Below are 19,545 nucleotides of genomic sequence, written 5' to 3'. Positions count from 1 at the left end.
GTGGAAGTAGTTAGACCTTATTTTACAGCAACCTGCACGCTTGCTTTTTCACTGCCAGTAATTACATGAAAAATGTGGCTGACTAATGATTGCTCGTTTGCAGTGAATTTTTTATTCAAGGCAAAAGCTTTCTGGTGTTGCTGTGGAAGAATCCTTTGGCAGCTGAAGTCAGCTTTATAAAATCCTAAAGGGGTGCTTTGATTTTGCAGCTTCCTTGTCCCCAAAGTGAAACCTGAGAGGGGGATCTGTGATTCAAACAGCTGATTTCTGGCTCTTTTTTTAATTCCTGCTTCATGGGTGCTGTTAGTGGAGTATGGGTATAGCACCGCTTGCTGCAGAAATGCCTCAACAGCTTTCTTAGCAGTGCTCAACCCTCGATTTGGATAGCAACTGCAGTGAGATGCAGGATTTTGCTGAGCCGAGACTGTCAGATGGGCTTAGCTCCTCCCCAGTCCTGGGGAAAGGAATGATCTTCTCACAACTGTGCAGGGTGGAAAGCTATGTCTACAAACAAAACCATTTCACAGAAGGTGACCCGATGGCAGACTTTGGGAGCAGAGGCCCCCCAGCCCCTCTGTCTCCTCTACCCCTCTCAATTAAAAAGAAAAAAAAAAAAAGTATTTTGTTATTTACCACAACATTTATTTTGTCAGTGCAGCACTGTTGTGATTTCAAACTACAGGCTTTTCCTCAGGACTGCACAAACAAGTGAGAATTATTCCTTTGGCACCGTGATGTTATAGAACCTGATCCCTTAGCCTTATTGAGGTGTGCACGTGTTACAGGGATAAACAAGTCAATTAAAAATGCATTCTCTTAAAGATTAAATAACCTTGGTAAACCTGTGTTTCTGGAAACAAAAAATTGAAAAAAAAAGCCCAACCCAAGCCCCTAAAACCCCAAACTGCACTTTCCTGGCAGTCAGAGAGGAAGGGTATGAAATGTGATGCCAAGGAAAAATTATTGGGAAGGGGAAAAAATAATACTCCTCATCCTGAAATCATTATGTTGAGATTTGGAAATGTATGAGTGAGCTCTGTGACTAATAGCATAATGAATACCAAAAGAATTAGTAATGATCAGTTCTTTATTCTTAAAGTTTTGTCTAAGGTTTCTATGAAAAACTTGCTAATTTAATAAGTGACAGTACAGCTAACAACTTAACTAGCTTGTAACTTTCCTATTCTTTCAGTAGAAGCAAATGTTGAAAATTAGTAACACGATGAGACAAGTTGAAATCAAAGTGTAAGTAAAGCAGGGTATAAATGACCTGTAATATGGTGTAATTCCACTGGAACATGAAAAATGACTGAGGAAAATTTCTTTCAAAAAAGTAAAAAAAAAACCCCAAAACTTAAATCAGGCCAGTTCTGGCACTGACTTTTGACTTTCCCAATGTCCTTGAGAGTTACATTCTTGGTACCAGTTACCATGCCTCCATTTCTGCTTTTTTGACTTCTGAATTAAGCCAATTGAGGCTATTTGCTTGAAATTGTGATCCTCCTGAGATGCCTCCCCAAAGGCCTCTATACAAGTTTGAAACTCTAGGCCATATTTGGCTTGGAAATTTTTAAGTATATTGGTGAGTGTATGTAAATGTGAGGAAAAACGTATTTACAGTGATGATTGTGCAAATCCTGAGAAATTAATCTGATGTTATTTGAGCTGTTGTAAATGAGTGGAATCCATTTCTTAAGGGTCTAAATGAGCCTGAGTTGTGTGCTGAGAGGTGTCTTTTATTTTAGTTATTATTCGATTTAAATTCGTTTAGACTCCTCACAAAAAATGGCTCAGTACAGGAGTGGATCGCATTGTTCTGGCTCTCCTGCCTCCTTCACGCAACATCCATAGCCTGCAGGGGAAAAATAGAATAATCTTGGTGTGGCAGCTTGTGGAAAGTAATAGGTTAGCTGCTGCATTTATTTCTGCTCAAGAGATTAAAGCGTAGTTGCAAAGCTGGTGCTGACATCATTCCAAGCACACAAAAAGCTGACGTCAGTTATACGGTATATTGCAAGGTGTTTATCTGCATCTGATTAGGTTAGCAAAACGCATACTGCAAAGGCAGCACACAAAGAAGTGTGTTAGTCCGTGCTTCCCACTTGCCCTCTGACACCGGCGTCGGTCCTGGAAAGACGGAAACACTTTGTGCTCGATAAGGCCCCTGTAAAAAACCTGTGGAGGTACCATTGGTCTTTACTTTTTCCCATCCTAATCTCCAAACATCAGTGTTAAGCACAGAGTTTGTTTGAGGTGGGTGTTGGGCAGCCCCTCCTCGCAGGGAGGTCCAGATCTGAACTTTTGGCCTCCATGAAGCCAATCAAAGTGACAAAGTGACAAGGGATGCTGTGACACGGCAGTGCAAATGCCAGTCTTCTCTTCTGCATGCTCATCAGAGTGTGTGTAATCGGTCAGCGAGGAAGGCAGGAGAGCTGCCGCTGGCCGGCGAGTAGCAGGGTGGGAGGATGCTGCCCCTGCCTGCCGCCCCTGCCTGCTGCCTGGAGCGTGCAGGCAGCACCGGCTGCTGCCACGGGAGTCTGAGTTATGCTGCCTTCACTCCTCCCGACTGCAGCAGTGTGCTGGAGACGTGGAGGGAAGCAACAGAAAACAGGTATCTTCCTCCCTTCAGTTGTGACCAAATGTACCCTTAAAACCAGACACTTCCACCTGTAACTGTAAATACCTGCACTAAGAGGACACCTAGACTAGTGTGCTCTACGGGTCAAGCCAAGTTCTTCAAGACATGGGGCAGAGGTGGATAAGTGTCTGGTTTCTGCTTATACTGAGACCTGACTAAAGAACCCACACGCGTTGTGCTATACAAAGAGGTCATTAAGTGTACACTTATGCTCTATGCTTACCCTTAAAAGGGCAATTTCAGCGTTTGCTCTGAGTACCTGGCTTGGATATTTGTGTGTGCTTCCACAAGAGGAGTCTCATTGCTCCGTAAGGACCACTGGTCCCAACTAGTGACCGCTTGTCTGATGCAATCCAGTTGTTACTTCAGTCTTCTTTTTTCTTCCGAGTTAGTTAATTCATTGTTTCTCTCATAACAGTTTATGGTTAAAATTTGATCTAATTCAGTCACTAGAAATAAGGATAAAATTTAGGCATGCATTTTAGTTAGAATTAGAATATCATGGGTTGGAAAAAAAAAGTTCAATCCCATGCAGTTACGGTTTAATTTTAAAAGCTCAATATCAGCCTGCTAGAAGAGGGGAGTTCATGCTTACTGATCACCAATGGGCATTTTATTACTTCATATTTTGTTGTATTCTACTCCCTCCTATGCGTAATCACCATAACTGCAGATTATTTGTAATTTCTAAGTATTTGTAATTGCTAAGTAGTCAGTTTAGTTTTCACATTAGCAAGAAATGTGCCTCATCCATGTGAACAGCCTTTAGAGCAGCTGTAAGATGGAGTGTATCTGTGGGTAAAAATTGCAGCTCTTCTAGGTACCGAGTTTCTGACAGGGTTCCAGCTGCACTACGGCAAAAAGATTTTACTACATACAAACTTTTTATTAGAATAAACGTTGCTTCAAAAATTACATAACATGCCTACTGTCCTTGGTAGCTCAAATCAAGGCCAATCAAATCAACATGCTCAAGATGAGTAAGTACATGCATATTTTACCAGTTGTTACTTTTTACAAACTCTATAATTCAGTCAAAGGAACATATCTTGGAAGAGCAATAGCGTGATTGCAACAGAGATTTTATGGCAGAGAAAGAAAAAAGGTCTTTTTTTTTTTCTTTTCAACATGATGAGAAATGTCAACAAATCTGTTTTCTTGGTACTGTGTAGAATATCGAGTCTTTGCTCTGTCTGAGGAGCTGCTAACATGAATAACCAGTGATCTCATGTAACCTCAGGACAGCAGCGAGATTTGTCAGAAAGTTAGCAATGTGCTGTCTTTAATTTAAAAAAGGAACATCAGGCAGGATGAAATGCATGATTCAGAGAAATCCACTGACACTTTGCTATTGACTGCAGTTGATAAAACTGGAGTAGTCAAATCATCTGATTCCAATCCTACTGATTGATCAGGCCATGACTATAACCCACATTGTACTGCAGGATGAAATTTTTCCAGGATAAATTTAGCTGTGTGTGGTAAGCCTGGACAAGGTCATTTTTGCATTTATGTCTTCAGAGCACAGGAGATGCAGAGTGATTGTGTCTTTCCTCTCTTTTTTTTCCTTTTGGAGTAGTCTGTCTGCATAGGTAAAGGTAAGGAAGATAATGCCCTTTGCCCGTTGTGTAGGAGAAACATTGCTGAGCTATTCCAGAATAACTCTGCATGCTGACCTGTCAAGGGCCAAGTGGTATTTTGAGTTCTACTTATTTGCTAGTTGAGCAAGGGGAAGCCTGTGCCTTTTTTTTTCCATCAAGTAAGCTGGGATTGTACAACTGATTTTGCAAAATGCCTTGAAATCTATTGATAACATACTTCCATCATTTAACAAGCATATAGTTCTGCTCCTTCTTCTACAGTTCTCCTTCAACAACATCATCACCATTTTCTGTAGTTAGTAACACTTAGAGAAATTAAGTTTTTAGGTTTTGGATAGTCTTGCCTATAAATAAGTCCCAAAGATAAGAAAAGTAGCAGATATAGGGTATTCTATGCAAGCAATCATAGACTTTTAGTAATCTGTTTTCCTAAATTGCAGAACAGAGAAATCCCTTGGTCATTGTGTTTAAACAGTTTTATGTTCAGACTTTTTCTTTTCTGCCAATACACTTTGCTTTTATTTAGGACAACTGCAATTGTAAGTGATGCTTGCTACCTTGGGGTTTGTGCTGCTAGGTCACTCGGAGTGCATTTGGAGGCCACAGTGGTGAGCACACCATAAAAGTAAGGGAGAAATGTGTGTATTATATCCAAAGGCTCTCTGTCTCAGAAGCACCAGACTTTTCTAAAGGGTAGAAGGCTTCTCATCCTCTTTCTAATGGTAGGTGGGATTAAGAGACTCTAAATATTGCTGCTCCCATCCATAAGTAATGTTTCTAGTATTGTAGCTGTTAGATGTCAATTGTTCAGAGAAGTGGGAAAAAAGTGTCTAAACCACATCTTCCAATATTTCTTTGCAACTTCTTGACACCATCAATTTACTGTTGAGTTCCAGTTAGCTGAATCAATAACAGGTATAATCCCTGGAGACGCAGGGAAGTCCTTCTTTCAGAAGGTTAGTAGACAGGCTGTAGGCTTCATTGTCTGGGGTGGAATCATTGTGCTTTTGCTGCAGAACTAGACTGAAGACTGTGATATTTAGGGCAATTTCAAAGCTTGTTCCAAGATTGTTTTCACAACGAAAGGTTACCCTGTCAGAGCACAGCAGGGGAGGCTGACCGCACTTCTGGAGTCAGTATAGACAAGCCCAAGCTTTGTTCTGCCTCTCATCTCTTAAATCAAGTTCCTCGCAGAGGGGCAGAGAAACCGATTGCCAGCTTTACATGTACAGGGAGGACAAGGGCAAGATTCACACCATCTAATGCTATTGAAGCTGGGAGTTATGGCTTACACAAGTGGAATCTGGGTGTGGGATTTGTCCAGCTAAATGTTGACAACTGTATTTCTCTCCGCTGACTATAAAAGGAGCTCAGTATCACTAGCTCAGACATAGATGTCTAAAGTTAGATGGGATTAATCCTCCCTGCTTGCCAGAGCCCCATTCATTTGCATATACGGAAATGTCTTTTTCCTTTTGAGATACACCAGTTATCCAAGACTTCTAGACAAGGCTTGCAGGTGTGACACAGGAGCTATGGAAGAAGGACCTCTTGTGAAGAGAGAGGTGGAGGTGTGGTGGGGTGCCCTGGAGCATCTCAGATGGCGGTGGGTGGGCACATCTATATGGGCATCCATGTAGGGTGGTCCAGAACACCTTAACTTTTGAAAACCTAAGGTTAAGAACACTAGTCTCTCATTATCTTGAGAGTTTCCTAGGTGTCAACAATTGGGTACCTTTAAAAATGTAAATACATGTATAACTTATGTGGGAAAAGGTTCTCCTTCCCTCTTATGAATTGGCCACTTGTGAAACAAGCTTGCAAACGTTGTTGGCCCAGAAGGGTTTCAGGCCAAACCTGAAAGGCCCGATCCTTATGTAATACGTGAGTAAGCACTCAGCCATGGGCACATGTGGGCTGCTTTAAGCCTTTTACATCAAGCAGTCGCTGGACAAAACCCAGAAATAAACCCAACTGTAGAGAGACAGCATAAATCATCATAATAAAAAATAGTAATGATGAATGTTGATATATCAAGATATACTGGGAGACTGAATAAAAGATGAAGAGGAAATGCGTTTATGTACTTTTTATAACATGTCACTATTTTATTTTTCTCTTGTTACACCTCCCTGTAGGATGTGCACCTAGTGAAATCAAAACCCACCACCTGTTAAGCAGAGAAATTAAATGCTTTAGAAAAGCATTTCCCATTTCTTTCCTTTAGTGTCCACCAGAGGATGTGCTCTCTGGCTCCAGAAGCAGCTGGTGTAATTCAAATAGCTCATTAAAGGTACCTTGTGATCCTTTCTGTTGTGTACATAGCACTTTAACCTGTTTGCTCTTAGACTTTCTCCCCCCACCACTTCCCTCAAAAACAAGTTGTTTTTTATTTTGGAGAGAGATCTGCGTGTTGTCAGAGAGGAAGATTCAGATCAGGCACATCACAATAAACACAACACTTGCAAATCTCTCTGGTTTTAGGCAGTGGGAAAATGAGTTCCTAGCATTTGCTAATACTTCTCCAGACAAGTGTGTTCATTAAACAATGTTAATGTTTTTCTTCTCTTAAAAGCCAAGCTATGGTATGAGGCAGCCTTGTGTTTAGCAGTTGCTCACTGAGTAAAAATCCTATGGCAACCAATAAATGGAAGCCAAAAAATGTTGCAATATTGTTTTAGAGGACTCATCTGCTTATTTTTACAGTTAGCCTTGCATAACCTTCTGCATTTTTGGACTCTGCCTTATGTAGAATATTTCTTAAATTTTCCATTTATTTCAATTGTACACTGCACATTAGGAAAACTAAAAAAATTAGAAAAAATGAGTCACAAATACTTTCTCTTTACGATGTTATTCTGCCCTTCTATAACCTCTTTATGTACTGCCCTTGCATAATATTTATTTGGTGTTATAGTTTTGCTGAGGATCTAACACTAATTTTTTTAGTCTGCAAAGCAAAGATGAAAACAGTGTCATGATGGTAGCTTGAAATGTGTCTGCTTCCTGGGATTTAAACAGGCAGACACAACAAACGACAAGCGTGGCTCCCAGCTGACAATCAGAGCTGGGTTTGCAGCTTGAGCCATCCCATATCTATCACAAGAGTGTGTGGGGTTTGGGAAGGGTCTTTTTTTTTTTCTTTCATTGTGGAAATGCATGTTTATAAACAATGAAAAAAAGTCTAACGGTAGATTTAAAATTACATATAAAAAAATCCATTTAGTATCAGTGCAGCTCAGGCATTTGGTGTATGCCCATCTCTGCATTACCCTGGCATAACTAACGGTTATCACCGGAGTATCAAAGACTATATCTGTAAGATTCGGCCTTGATACAGATATGATGTCCGAGCAGTGATATATTTCACTCTCTCCTCTCCCTAAAATAGCAACAAAATCCTGGCAGTCTGTTCATCTTTAGCTAACAGTATTGCAGTACATGAATTGCTTCAAGACAGCTCGCTATAGATCAGCTGGTTCATGCCTGGTGTTGTAACCCCATCACCCATGACGAATTACACACGTAACTGTTGCAAAATTGTATTCTGAATGAATAAAGGCTTGGAACTTTGTCTTTCTTCAGCAAACAGGACCTTATGTAAAAGTGGAGATGGATGAGTTTGCGTGCCTGCATGTGTGCATAAGGGGGTGTGTGTGCGCACACATAAATGAACAAGCCTAAATAAGAGAGGGGGTGGGGACAGTACCATCCTGCTTCTCGCATATCGCTGCACCAAGCTGGATGAGAAGCTGAAACAGGAAATAGGGATGTATTCCCCAGTTGCTTCAGAGCATCACAGCTTATTTCTTCAGCAAGAAGAGCTGGGGAAAGGTTTGGCATTTCTCTAGGCTGGAGGTTTGCAACACGCTGTGCCTGCTGTTTGAGGGGGAAGCTGATGGGAGGTGGCAGGAGCCTTTCCTTCACCTTTTCAGGAAATCCTTGCCCATGCAAATATACAAGTTTTGTAACTGAAAATTTGTGTTACCTACTGCATATGTATAAATATAATGGGAACCAACTAATTCAGTCCTTGGATTCCTTAAATACTCTCAGGTGGGTTTCAGGCCCCTGAGCTTTAGGCCTCTGCAGGAAGGATGTCTCAGTTCCTGTACAGTTCATGGAGACCTGGTCAGCACAGCCCGTAGAGCCTAGAGAGCGATTCATCTCACCCCAGAGTAGACACCGACATTTGAGCAGATGAGTGGCACCCTACACCCACTGCCTGGGAACTCTTTTGGTTTTTAAAACAGGAGTCAAAACATCTAGCTCAAGTACAGATGGAAACCTTGTAGTCACCAGAAATCATGAGCTGTATCTTACTTCTAGCCTGACACAAAGTCTAAGAAAGTCAATATAAAAATTTACATTCCTGATGGTTTCCATGGGCCTTGAACAAGAATATTAAACATGGGAAAGAAAAGAAGTATGTGTACAAACAGGTATTTTTCTACATACAAGTATGCATTTATAGATAATAAGGTACAGTATAACTATTCATATGCTAATCCTATTAAAATGTGTAGTTGGATTGCAAGTTCTTTGGGACAAGGACAGTTTTTTTTCTCTATGTTTGTATATAGCAGCATAATAAAGCCTGGATATGCGTAGGACTGGGGGTCCTTCTGACTACTGAAGTAAAACTAATATATTAGAATGGTTGAATAGTTTTAGGATCAAGTACAATATGTCCTATCTTAGGAGATCATCAGCATCCTATTCTTCAGACAAGGCATCTGCTCTGTTCTAATTTAATTCTTTGGGGTTTTTTTTGTATGAAGAGAACAAATTTTATGTATGAATTTTAGCTGCAACTGACCTAATATTGCAAAACCCATTTCTCACAGAACCTAAGCAGGTTTTAACCCAGCTTTTGAAAGGAAAGCAAAATATAATAATCTACTTCAGCAACTGTATTCAGAAGATAATCTATTAAGGGTAAATGAAAACAATGGAATAATTTTCTTTTTATGGTCTTGCTCTGAAAAAAGATCACATAAAAATCTCATAAACTGAGGTATTGTTTGTCATTGTAGATGCTCCGAGTATGCCTTGGAATAACAGTCCAAGGGAAACCATCCAGTATATTTTCTGAAATTTTTTTTTAAAGCAATAATATTTTTAGCTATATCCAACACTATATTACATTACATATTATATTACTACACTTAAGAGCAAGCAATCACCTTCTTCAGATTTATGAGAGAAAAGAAATAGCAGAAGATTTTTGAAAAGTTTAAATTTACTGGTTTGATAAGAGTGGTTTACTGGTTTATAAAACCAAACAAGGTGTGACAGTGTCAACAGTGATCCTTCCTGATCCGCACTGATGCTTGATGGAGCTCTGTTGGGTTTATTGCTGTTGTTCATTTTGTGAATATATTTATTTATGCTCAGTCCTGACTAGCAGTGGAAATACTGCTGGGAACAAGGCTTTTGTCATGATAGTCATGGTCACGAAGCTCTAGCTGCAAGATGCCTGTGCCGCCCTAATGAGCTGCCCACATCGCTTCATCTCCGACATTTGGACCCAATTTCAAACACTCCAAAGAAAGAATTCTCCGAAGGTGTCCTGCAGGGCTGCAGGCAGCCTGCAAAGCCCCTGCTTGGGGCTCAGAGTATCTTCTCCCCTGAAGCCAGCACTGGCAGACCCGGGTGGGCATCAGGCTGGAGTTGCTACAGGGGTCTCCACAGCTGCACTGCGACCGCAGTAGCGGGCAGGGTGTGTGGGGCTGTGTCATTTAGGAGAGCCCAGAGAGGCAGTGCTGTGGCATGGCTCACTTTTGCTACACGCACCCCATCCAACCTCTAGATAGTTTCATGCAAAAAAAAGCGTTGCGAGGGCAAACTCCATATCTTCATAAGGTGAAGGTATGTGGTCCTCTCCTTTATAAACCAGTATGGTGTTTCTTGCAATAGGAAATGCTATCATAAAGGGATACTCTTGCAAATTGCCTGTACTTAGCACTTGCTGGAGGTTAATGCAATACGTGTTTACCTATCTATTAATTACAGTAGGTTAATTATAACAACCCCCCCTTCCTTCTGGGGTTTCTTTCACTTCATATTTCTACTCAAAATGAACAGCCTTCATGAAGGGGAGGTTGTGAATTAGGGTGGGAAGAGTAAAGGTTAATTTATTTTTTAAAAAGAATTTAATTTTTATTTTAAATTAAAATGTGAAATTAGACAAAGAGGAATGCAGAGCACTCTCTCCTCCCCTCTCACAGCTGGATACGTTCCATGGTCCCTTTTTTTTGTTGCTACTGTGTCACTTTTCTCACCTCCCATAGCAATGCACTATTCCCAGGCAGTAGTCAACACATACAAGAGTTTCATAGATTCACACATGACATCTTTCCAGCTTGTATTGTAGTGCTGTCTCCTCTCATCTTTTAACAGAAGTTTTGTAGTTTTAGTATTTTGCTTAAGACCTCATCTTCTGGAGTTTTTTTTCTTCTCTCCCTGGTTTAAAATTTATATTTATGTCTCTTATGATTGTAAAGTAAAGCTAAAATGGCAGAAATGCATAATGTATCTTCAGATGTGTTACTTTTTTAAAAGTTCGCAGTTTTTAAACACCCAGTGTGTGTTTTGGAGGCCTGACTTGTTTGTTATTTTTAGTGTGAAGCTGAACTGAACTGCAAAAGCCAAGAAATTTTATAAGCACTACTCTCTAACTACTGTGTTGTAATCTTATTTCATTCAACTGCTGAGGGCTTATATGGAAACTGAAATGACTGCAGCCCTGGCCAGGTACTTTTCCTGTGTAAAGATGTTCATTTTTTCCATACCATCACCATTTTTGGGGGTATCTATGTCCAAGGCCAACTTTTACTGGTCACTCCAGGTGAGATACAGAAGGACAGAACAGGAGACTAAACTTCCCTGTAATTTCTAGACCTCTCAGAAATTATATCCTTGAAGAGCAGTGGCTTTTAAAAGTTTTGTGGTTTAGTGGTTTTAATAATATACATTATTGCTTTGCAACTCAGTATTCCTTTGCAAAATATCCCAAATATCATAAATAAATATAGTAAAAATGATGCACATTATCAGGGCAATTTGAAAAATACTTAGATGGCCATTTCACACTGGGGACCTTCAGGAGTAATGGTGTTTCACTCCCCAGAACTTCTGATCCCATTTCTGGCCCATGATATGTTGGAGCTAGTTGTCTGTCAAATTCCACACGTGTGTTTGGAAATAACTCTGCCTGATGCTGAGTTTTGCTATCATTTGGGCCATGGTACTGAATAACTAACCATATGGTTATTTAATATTTAATTTCATTTGTAAGTATTTTGTATTGTTATTTATATTTATAAATAAGATATTATTGAAATATATTACATATATGTAAGTATTACATATAATTAATAGTATATAATAAATATAAACCTATATATTTATGTATGACTGTAATTTGAAATTATGTATGCATTTATATAAATGTATTTATATATAGAAAAAAACAGAGTCCATTCTGTGGTCTCTTCTGTTGAGCTAGGTGAAGAACAAGTTGTTCTCATGCTGCATTACACAGGACTATTTCATCAGCCTGCACTGTGTAGCCCTTTCATATAAACAGGGCTAAGCAGAGTCACTAGTGAGAAAGGAGCAGGTTGCAAATGCCTTATCGCACAGACTTTCCTTTCACACTGAGGAGCTTCCGGGGCAGAATGACTCAGGTGACTGATGGTATTAATGCCAACAGGAAAAAAGATAAAAATTTGGATGGAAGCAATGCAGCAAACTGGATAGAAAGAACTTCAGTCTCCATAGTCATCCAGCTACCTTCCTGATCTGAATCTAATCATTTTGCTTTTCCCTTCCCTTCCCTTCCCTTCCCTTCCCTTCCCCCATTTGCTCTCTTTGTGCTGCCTGCTGTCCTGTGAATGGTGCTGTGGCTCCTGAATCATGAATTGAGGAGTGCTGTGATCTGAGGAAGAAAATTATTGCTATAGAAAAGCCACTATTGCACAGTTTCTCCCCTTCAAAATCCATGGTCTGAAAGGGATATATCCCTCCTCTTCTATTCCCCACATGTTTGGAGAGTCACACAGAAACTGAAAACAGAGGGCAACTTTTAATTTTCGTAATTGTTGCATGACAGTTAAGGCTTTATGCTATAGCACAACCAGTACCCCCAACTCTTATTACATTCAAACAAACTTGAATGCACTGTAGCGGAACTTCATTTAGACTTTGTAAGATTTGGCCTTTTGAAATCAGCATAAATTGTAATGTTCCAGTCAATAGTTTGTCCAGCAGACGGCAAGTCACTTGATTTTGCTTTAGTATGTCTCAATCTTTTAAACAATAAGGCTTTTCTTTGCTAAAGTAGGACTGGTGTGCATGCAGTAAGAATAAGGTCATTCTAACAGTTTTGCTTTGCTTTTTTGTTCTATATAGCAGTAGTTTGCAAATACACTGTATTAAAGCATGTTTGGTAGCAACATGTGAACCACGCTGATAAAAGAAGAACTGACCCAAACTACTCAACCTCAATCTAATAGGAGCAAAACATATCAGGGAATTTTTGCTTATCTGTTTGGGGGTTTTGTAGGTTATTGTTTCACAGCTGTTTAGGTTTTGTTTTGAAGAATGTCTGAAAGCAGGACTGTGAAATGCTGTATGACAGGGAATTCTTATGATATTTTTCTACCTGAGCATGAGCCAGAAAGCTCACAAGAAAGGTTGTTTTCATCTTTCCTTGCCAAGATAGTGTCCTGGTTTCAGCTGGGATAGAGTTAATTCTCTTCTTGGTAGCTGGTACAGTGTGTTTTGGATTTCATGTGAGAATAACATCGATAACACACTGATGTTTTAGTTGTGGCTAAGCAGCACTTGCCCTAAGTTAAGGATTTTTCAGTTTCCCATGCTCTGCCAGCAAGCAGGTGCACAACAAGCTGGGAGGGAGCATGGCCAGGACAGCTGACCCGAACTAGCCAAAAGGGTATTCCATACCATAGAACGTCGTGCTTAGTATATAAACGGGGGGGAGTTGTCCAGGAGGGGTGGGTCACTGCTCGGGCATCGGTCAGTGGGTGATGAGCAATTGCATTGTGCATCACTTGTCTTTTCTTGGGTTTTTTTGTTTGTTTTTTTGTTGTTGTTGTTATTGTTATATTCCTTTTCATTACTACTATTATTATCATTATTATTATTATTATATTGTATCATTATTATTGTTAGTATTATAGTTTGTTTTACTTTAGTTATTAAATTGTTCTTATCTCAACCCATGAGTTTTACTTTTTTTTTCAGTTCTCCTCCCCATCCCATTGGGAGGGTGGAATAATGAGCAAGTCGCCGCATGGTGTTTAGTTCCTGGCTGGAGTTAAACCACGACATAGAGTTAAGTACTAACTTCTTTGAGTGGTTATTTGAATAAGATGTTGTTAATTATTAATCAGCATCATAAAAGGGATTAAATATGAAGCCATACATATCCAAGATACTTTTTAGGTGGAGGGATGGGTTTGCTGACATTAACCTTTTGTATCTTGATTTTCTCAGTCCTGTTTCTCTTCAACATACTGCAGACCAGATGCTGTAAGAGAACATACACACACTTTAAAGGAGAAACGGTCTTTGGCACAAAGCTCCTTCTTAAACCAGCATCAGGATATCCCAGCTATTCCAGATTAAAATCAGGCTGATTCCTCTGTTTTTAGGAGTATTCTCCATTACTTGCAATTTTATGTTTTACATACAGTACTATGGCAATCACAAAAATCAACTTACTAACATAAACCATAGGCATATATTCTGCTTCTTACTCCTAGTTAATTCTAATCAGTTACATATTTTCTGAGAACTAGAGACTCTTATGGTTGAATATCATAAGTGAATTAGCCAAATGTTTGCCAATATTGAGAAAAACTAAGGCTGAACCTGCCATCTAGGTTCTACTTGGATTTTTGAAAAGTTCTGTGGTGGAAATCTTGCACCTGTTGAAGGGAATAAAAGCCCAGTCATTAACCTCACTGGGACCAGAATTTAATTTTAGATGTTCTATATGTCCACTGAATGACTTTTCTTTCCAATTCCTATATGAAAATCTAAAGATTTTCAAACACTTTAAAACTACTTAGTGCTCATCAAAAGTAACAACCATCTGCTCTCTCAAAATTTGGTTCATTATTGAGCAAAATGGTTGGAATAAATCTCGTAGGTGTTTTTTTCGGACAAAGTGAAAAAAAAAAAGGAGGAGGACATCATTGATAATTTTTTTTCCCTGTTGTCTTTCTCTGTGGTTGCCATATCTCATTCCCTCTGAATACTGTGGTATGCATACAGATGGGTGTGTGTGTTGCAGTCCTCAGGATGCCATTCTCTGTAGTACCAGTGGATATTGAGATGAGATACTTCATATTCAGCTTAAGTCTTGCTTTCATTTAAAGTCATCCCACGCTCTTAATTATGCCCATTTGGCAGAAGCTGAATCTCTGCAAACCAGGACCTCGGGTCTGGAGTTTCTGTGGTCTGTATCTGCGTAGTTTTTGTGGTTTGGTTTTTTTTAGAAGAGAAGAATGGATGAAAGAAAGGTCCTGTTTTTCCCTCTCATTTCTAAAGGGAAATTAAATAACAGCCATGGCTCTACATTATGGCCTTCCTTTCTGCCTTGCTTTAATTTTAGCCATCTTTTGCTGGTTCCTGTTATACTTAGTTCCTGAACTCTTAGCACAATAAATGTTATTGTTCATGGGGAGAATGAGTTGTATAAATGTCAAGTCATCAACAATCAGCTGGCCAATTGCCTGAAGCCTTTTTTGTTTTCTTCATGGGACATAACTGCAAGTACTTATTTGTATGAATGAGTCTTACACACCTAAGTAGACCTATTGACAGTAGTGGTGAATTGAATGAAAAAAAAAAAAAAGGGGTTGTGCAATGTCTTTGAAACCTACGACTGAAGTTCTAGTTGTCACAAGTCTTCAGCTGATGGTATAAATTCACTTGCTTCTGGCAACATATACATCCCTATACAATTTTTACTTTTTACAAAGGCAGATAGAAGAAATCAAATTCAGAATTAGAAAATTGTTATGCAAATAATTTCAAAAGCAAGGAATGATGTGGTTAGGGCAAAGATAGAGGCTGTTGAAATGTTTAGTGAAAACATAAAATTGGATCTGTCTTGTCCTATTAGCATCTTGCTGATTGTTGATTTCTTTGGAAGAACATATCAGTGTAGAGAAATTGTTATCTTTCTTGAGACACCAACCCCCAAGTTCAAGACTATGGAAGACAGACATGACAAAACTGAGAATGTTCACACCATCTAAAGATGAGGAAGGAAGCTGAAAAGTAAAAACTAGTTATTACAGAGCAATATAATGAAAGGGAATAAATATTATGCTTCCTGCAGTAGCAGGAACAGGCATTAGTATTAATTTGTTCAATAATAATGAATAAAACCAGTAGTAATAAATATATGTACAATATTTTCTAAGCAAACATTCTAGGAGTCTCAAAATAAAATCAAATTAAAAATGGGTAAACACATTTTGAAATTGATTAAAGTTGAACTTTTAGGCAATAATTATTTATTTTTTGAGATGCAACAAGATCACAGCAGGGGAATTATCAGCATGAAATGACTGGTATCTGAGGAAGTCTCATGTGCTGACTCCTGAATTTACTGTCATGAAAGATCATCTGCACTTCCATAGCTGTCATTACATGGGATACTTCCCCATCTTGTTTGATATGGCATGTTTCCTTTCTTCTCAGTAATATTAATGCCTCTTGGCTGCAGGGTCCCTTTCTGAAGCCACTGAGCAACACTTATGTTCCTCACCCAAGGTGGGCTTCAGTTACCTAAACATGGGTGTCTGGCACTGTTTGGGACACCGTAGGCTAGCCTGCCTAGCCTTCAGCTGCTGATTGAGAAAATGCAGGTCTCCTGTAAGGTCTGTGCCATGTCTGTCACACTAGCCTATCTTGTGCATCTCATATGTCATAAGACACTTGCTTAGGTCTCTGATATTGTAGGTGTTCACGTGTGAGCTAGGTGTCTAGGCTACCGGTGGAGTCCAAAGAGCCACTCATCTTGTTCTAGGCACCTCCACGTGGCCCCGTGAAATGTCTTACAAGCCCTACTGACATCTTCAGCTTTACTTCACCAGGATGTAACCCCTCACTTCAGTCCTATATACTTGCCCCCAGGCTACCTGCTCCTTGGCTCAGCAGCAAGCGCCCACCCATCAGCACCCCGGTACCCTACAGGGTCTGTTTTTCCAGCCTAGTGCAATCTGAGTGCAGCATGTTCTATAGAGAGAGGGGGTTTTTGGCTAGGCGTTGACTAATAGCTTGGTAACTGTCAATGACAGTCCCTCCACCTCATTGTAGAAGGTTGAAAGTGCTTTGTTGAAAAGAAGCTGATTGTTTTTTCTGTTTCAGCCCTCCAAAATCTGTACAGAGGACACACCACAGCATATGGAGAAGAAAATCACTCATGCAGGAATTTTGAAATGCCATGAGATTTGTTTCTCTTGTCTAATATCAGTTCAATAATTCTGCCTTTCTGATGTAAAGTTGGAACTCTCATCTCCATTTTGTGAGTCAATTATATTGGGGACACTGTAAGAGGTCTGTGCAGTGACTGGAACTATGTGAACACTGAACACAGGATTTGTTTCCCAAAAGTTAACTTGACATTTCCTCATCTTGTCATCTTGTTGTTTAGCTTTGGTGCCTTGTAAGAATATATTTCTTCTTTTTTCTTCTTCTAGCAGCTGGAACTGGTAGCTACTTCTCACAGAGGGGATTTTTTTTCCCCTCTACATCCTTTTTCAAGGTGAATTTTAATAATAACTCATCCGATATGAACAATTTGTCTCAGTAATTTTAGTATTTTGTAAAATATCCTTGCTTTTTTACATTTAACCCCCCTCCAACCTATCAGGAAAACCATATTCAGTTTTTTTCCACGGTGGAAACGGTGAATTATTTATAACAGTAGTTTGATTATATTAAAAAGCACAATCCCAAGTCTGCAGTACATTACTGGCTCCATTCCTTGCCTAAAACAGGCGTGTTTATATTTTTCCTCAGTAAATATGTGATAATTAAATGCAAATAGACCATATTTTTCAGATGAATTCCCAACCCTGGAAACTTGGATGATGATAATCTTGCCTAATAAATGCACAACTGCAAGTGAAATCAAAGTTTACTGAAGCAGAACATTCTCAGCCGTCAGTAGCAGCCATCACTTAGTGAAAAAACCCCAGGATTAATATAGACACGTCACTGAAAAATGGATAGCCCTAAGGTATTTTATAATCATGGTATACACCTAAGTATTAATTGAAAACACTGTGCACTCTTTATGGGATGTTCTCAGCTAATCCATTCCTGTGAATTATTAGGCTATATTGAAGTCATGCCTAAGGCTGTCATCAGTTCTCTTGCATGTTTCCCATTGTGTGTGTTATCCTCTGTTTCTAGGTCAGCTTTTCAGCCTTTTCCTCTCCCCTTGTGAAAGAAAGCAATTTCTCCCATGTATCTCCTTTATGAAGAGAGGCACTTATGTTCCTTGGCTGGCAATACCTGGTCTTCTCCTGCTCCCGTACGATCTGAGGTCCTGAGTCTCCCTTGGGGCTAATGGAAGGGCTTTTGTATTGCTCTGCTAGTTGCATCCTAACAAGTGGCTCTGTTTCCCCCTCCTTTTTGATGGATTGGGTCCCTCTGCCTTCTGTCTCCCAATCTGCTGGGCTAAAGGGGGAATATCAAATCCTAGAGAAGAGAGGATCAAAGAAGGAACTATCTCCTGTCCAGCCTGCAATGAGAAACTGAAACCCCCTGTGCAACCCTCCTCATTCCCTCATCCTTTGCTCATTCTTCCCAGCATGCTCTACTTCTACACAGCTGTTTTCTAACATCTGGAAATAAATTATTTTATACCCTTAAGAAGACCCTTGAAGTGTGGGATCTCATCTCAGTGGCAGAATGCTGGCAAGAAGCCGAGCATTGTCTTTGTATTACCTGGCTGTATGCCCTCCCTGTCCCAAATAACTCAGTTTTCCTTGCTGGGATTCCTGTAGCTGCATCCCCCAAGACTATATTCCTGAGATATTTGGAGAGAGGCCTAAGAATATCTCCCCTTCTTTCCTTATGCCTTCCTCACATGAAAGTATTTTTTTTCCCCTTTATATAATTCTCCTTACAAGCTACAGAAAGAGGCTGTGTTTCATTCACTCTTAATGACCTTAGGAATGGGCAAGAATATTATACAGACCATAGGAAGCACGAATTTAAGGTCTGATGGCTATTCCTTCTGCAGCTCTATACTTTTCATGCATCACTGTTTTCTTGCCTGAACCTGGAGAAAGAGAGCAGCTGCGGGGGAGGAAAAGGCAGGTTCCTGGAAGAAGGAGTAGCTGACAGGATGTTGCTTTTGTTGGACAAGATCCGTCCTGTTGACAACAAGGAGGACCCAATAAGGCTGAGAGTTAGCTACCAACCAAGCAGCATGCTGCCAATCAGAGTTCGGAGGCCAAACTTTCATTCTTCCTGCCAAGAAAAGGCATTTAAATAGGGACTGAAGTATGATTTCAATTTCACTCCAGTTTAATGCAGACAGCAGAAAAACACGGTGACTCACAATACATTCTTGCCCCTACAATAAATAAAATTTCCTCTCAGAAGTCTGCAATTTTGAATCAGCAGAGAAACATGGTGAACACTTGGTCCTAGGATGTACACAACACACCAGCTGGGTTTTCATTCTAGGAAAGGCCAAGAACTGAATGTGTTAGAAGTTTGCGAGAAAGGCCACAATTTACATTAATATTCTGTTTCCTTCACAGATGAAGAAATAACTGCTTTTAAAAAATATTAAAGGGAAATAGCTGATCCTATTCCCGCAATGATAAATCTTAAAACAACCAACCTATGCCACAAAGCAGCCACCTCCTTACCCCCATAGCTTGTAGCTCTCTCCATGACATGTGGTGAGGGGAGGGGTGTAAAGGGGAACAGCTGAAGGATGTACTGCCACAAACAAGGCTGTAAAAGTAAAGTTACTGGGTAAACTACAAATTCATTCCATAGCATTACTACACTAAACAGTGATGGGTAGGGGGAGATTGTTTCCTTTCTCTGTCCTCCCTTTCTTGTGGTCCTAATGCCTGATCAGGTTCTCAGTCACATAGCCAAGGCCAGAAGACTCCCCAAAAGTTGGTAAGTGTATTGGCCAGTGGCATTGTTTTTTCTTTATCTGTCTCTGAAGGTGACCAGGAGATATGAATAACAGCTTAATTTTGGATTTTAGATGCAAGCCTGAGGTTTTCA

Source organism: Haliaeetus albicilla, chromosome 18 (assembly GCF_947461875.1).
Source record: "Haliaeetus albicilla chromosome 18, bHalAlb1.1, whole genome shotgun sequence".
NCBI lineage: Eukaryota > Metazoa > Chordata > Aves > Accipitriformes > Accipitridae > Haliaeetus > Haliaeetus albicilla.
This window is presented reverse-complemented; position numbering follows the sequence as displayed.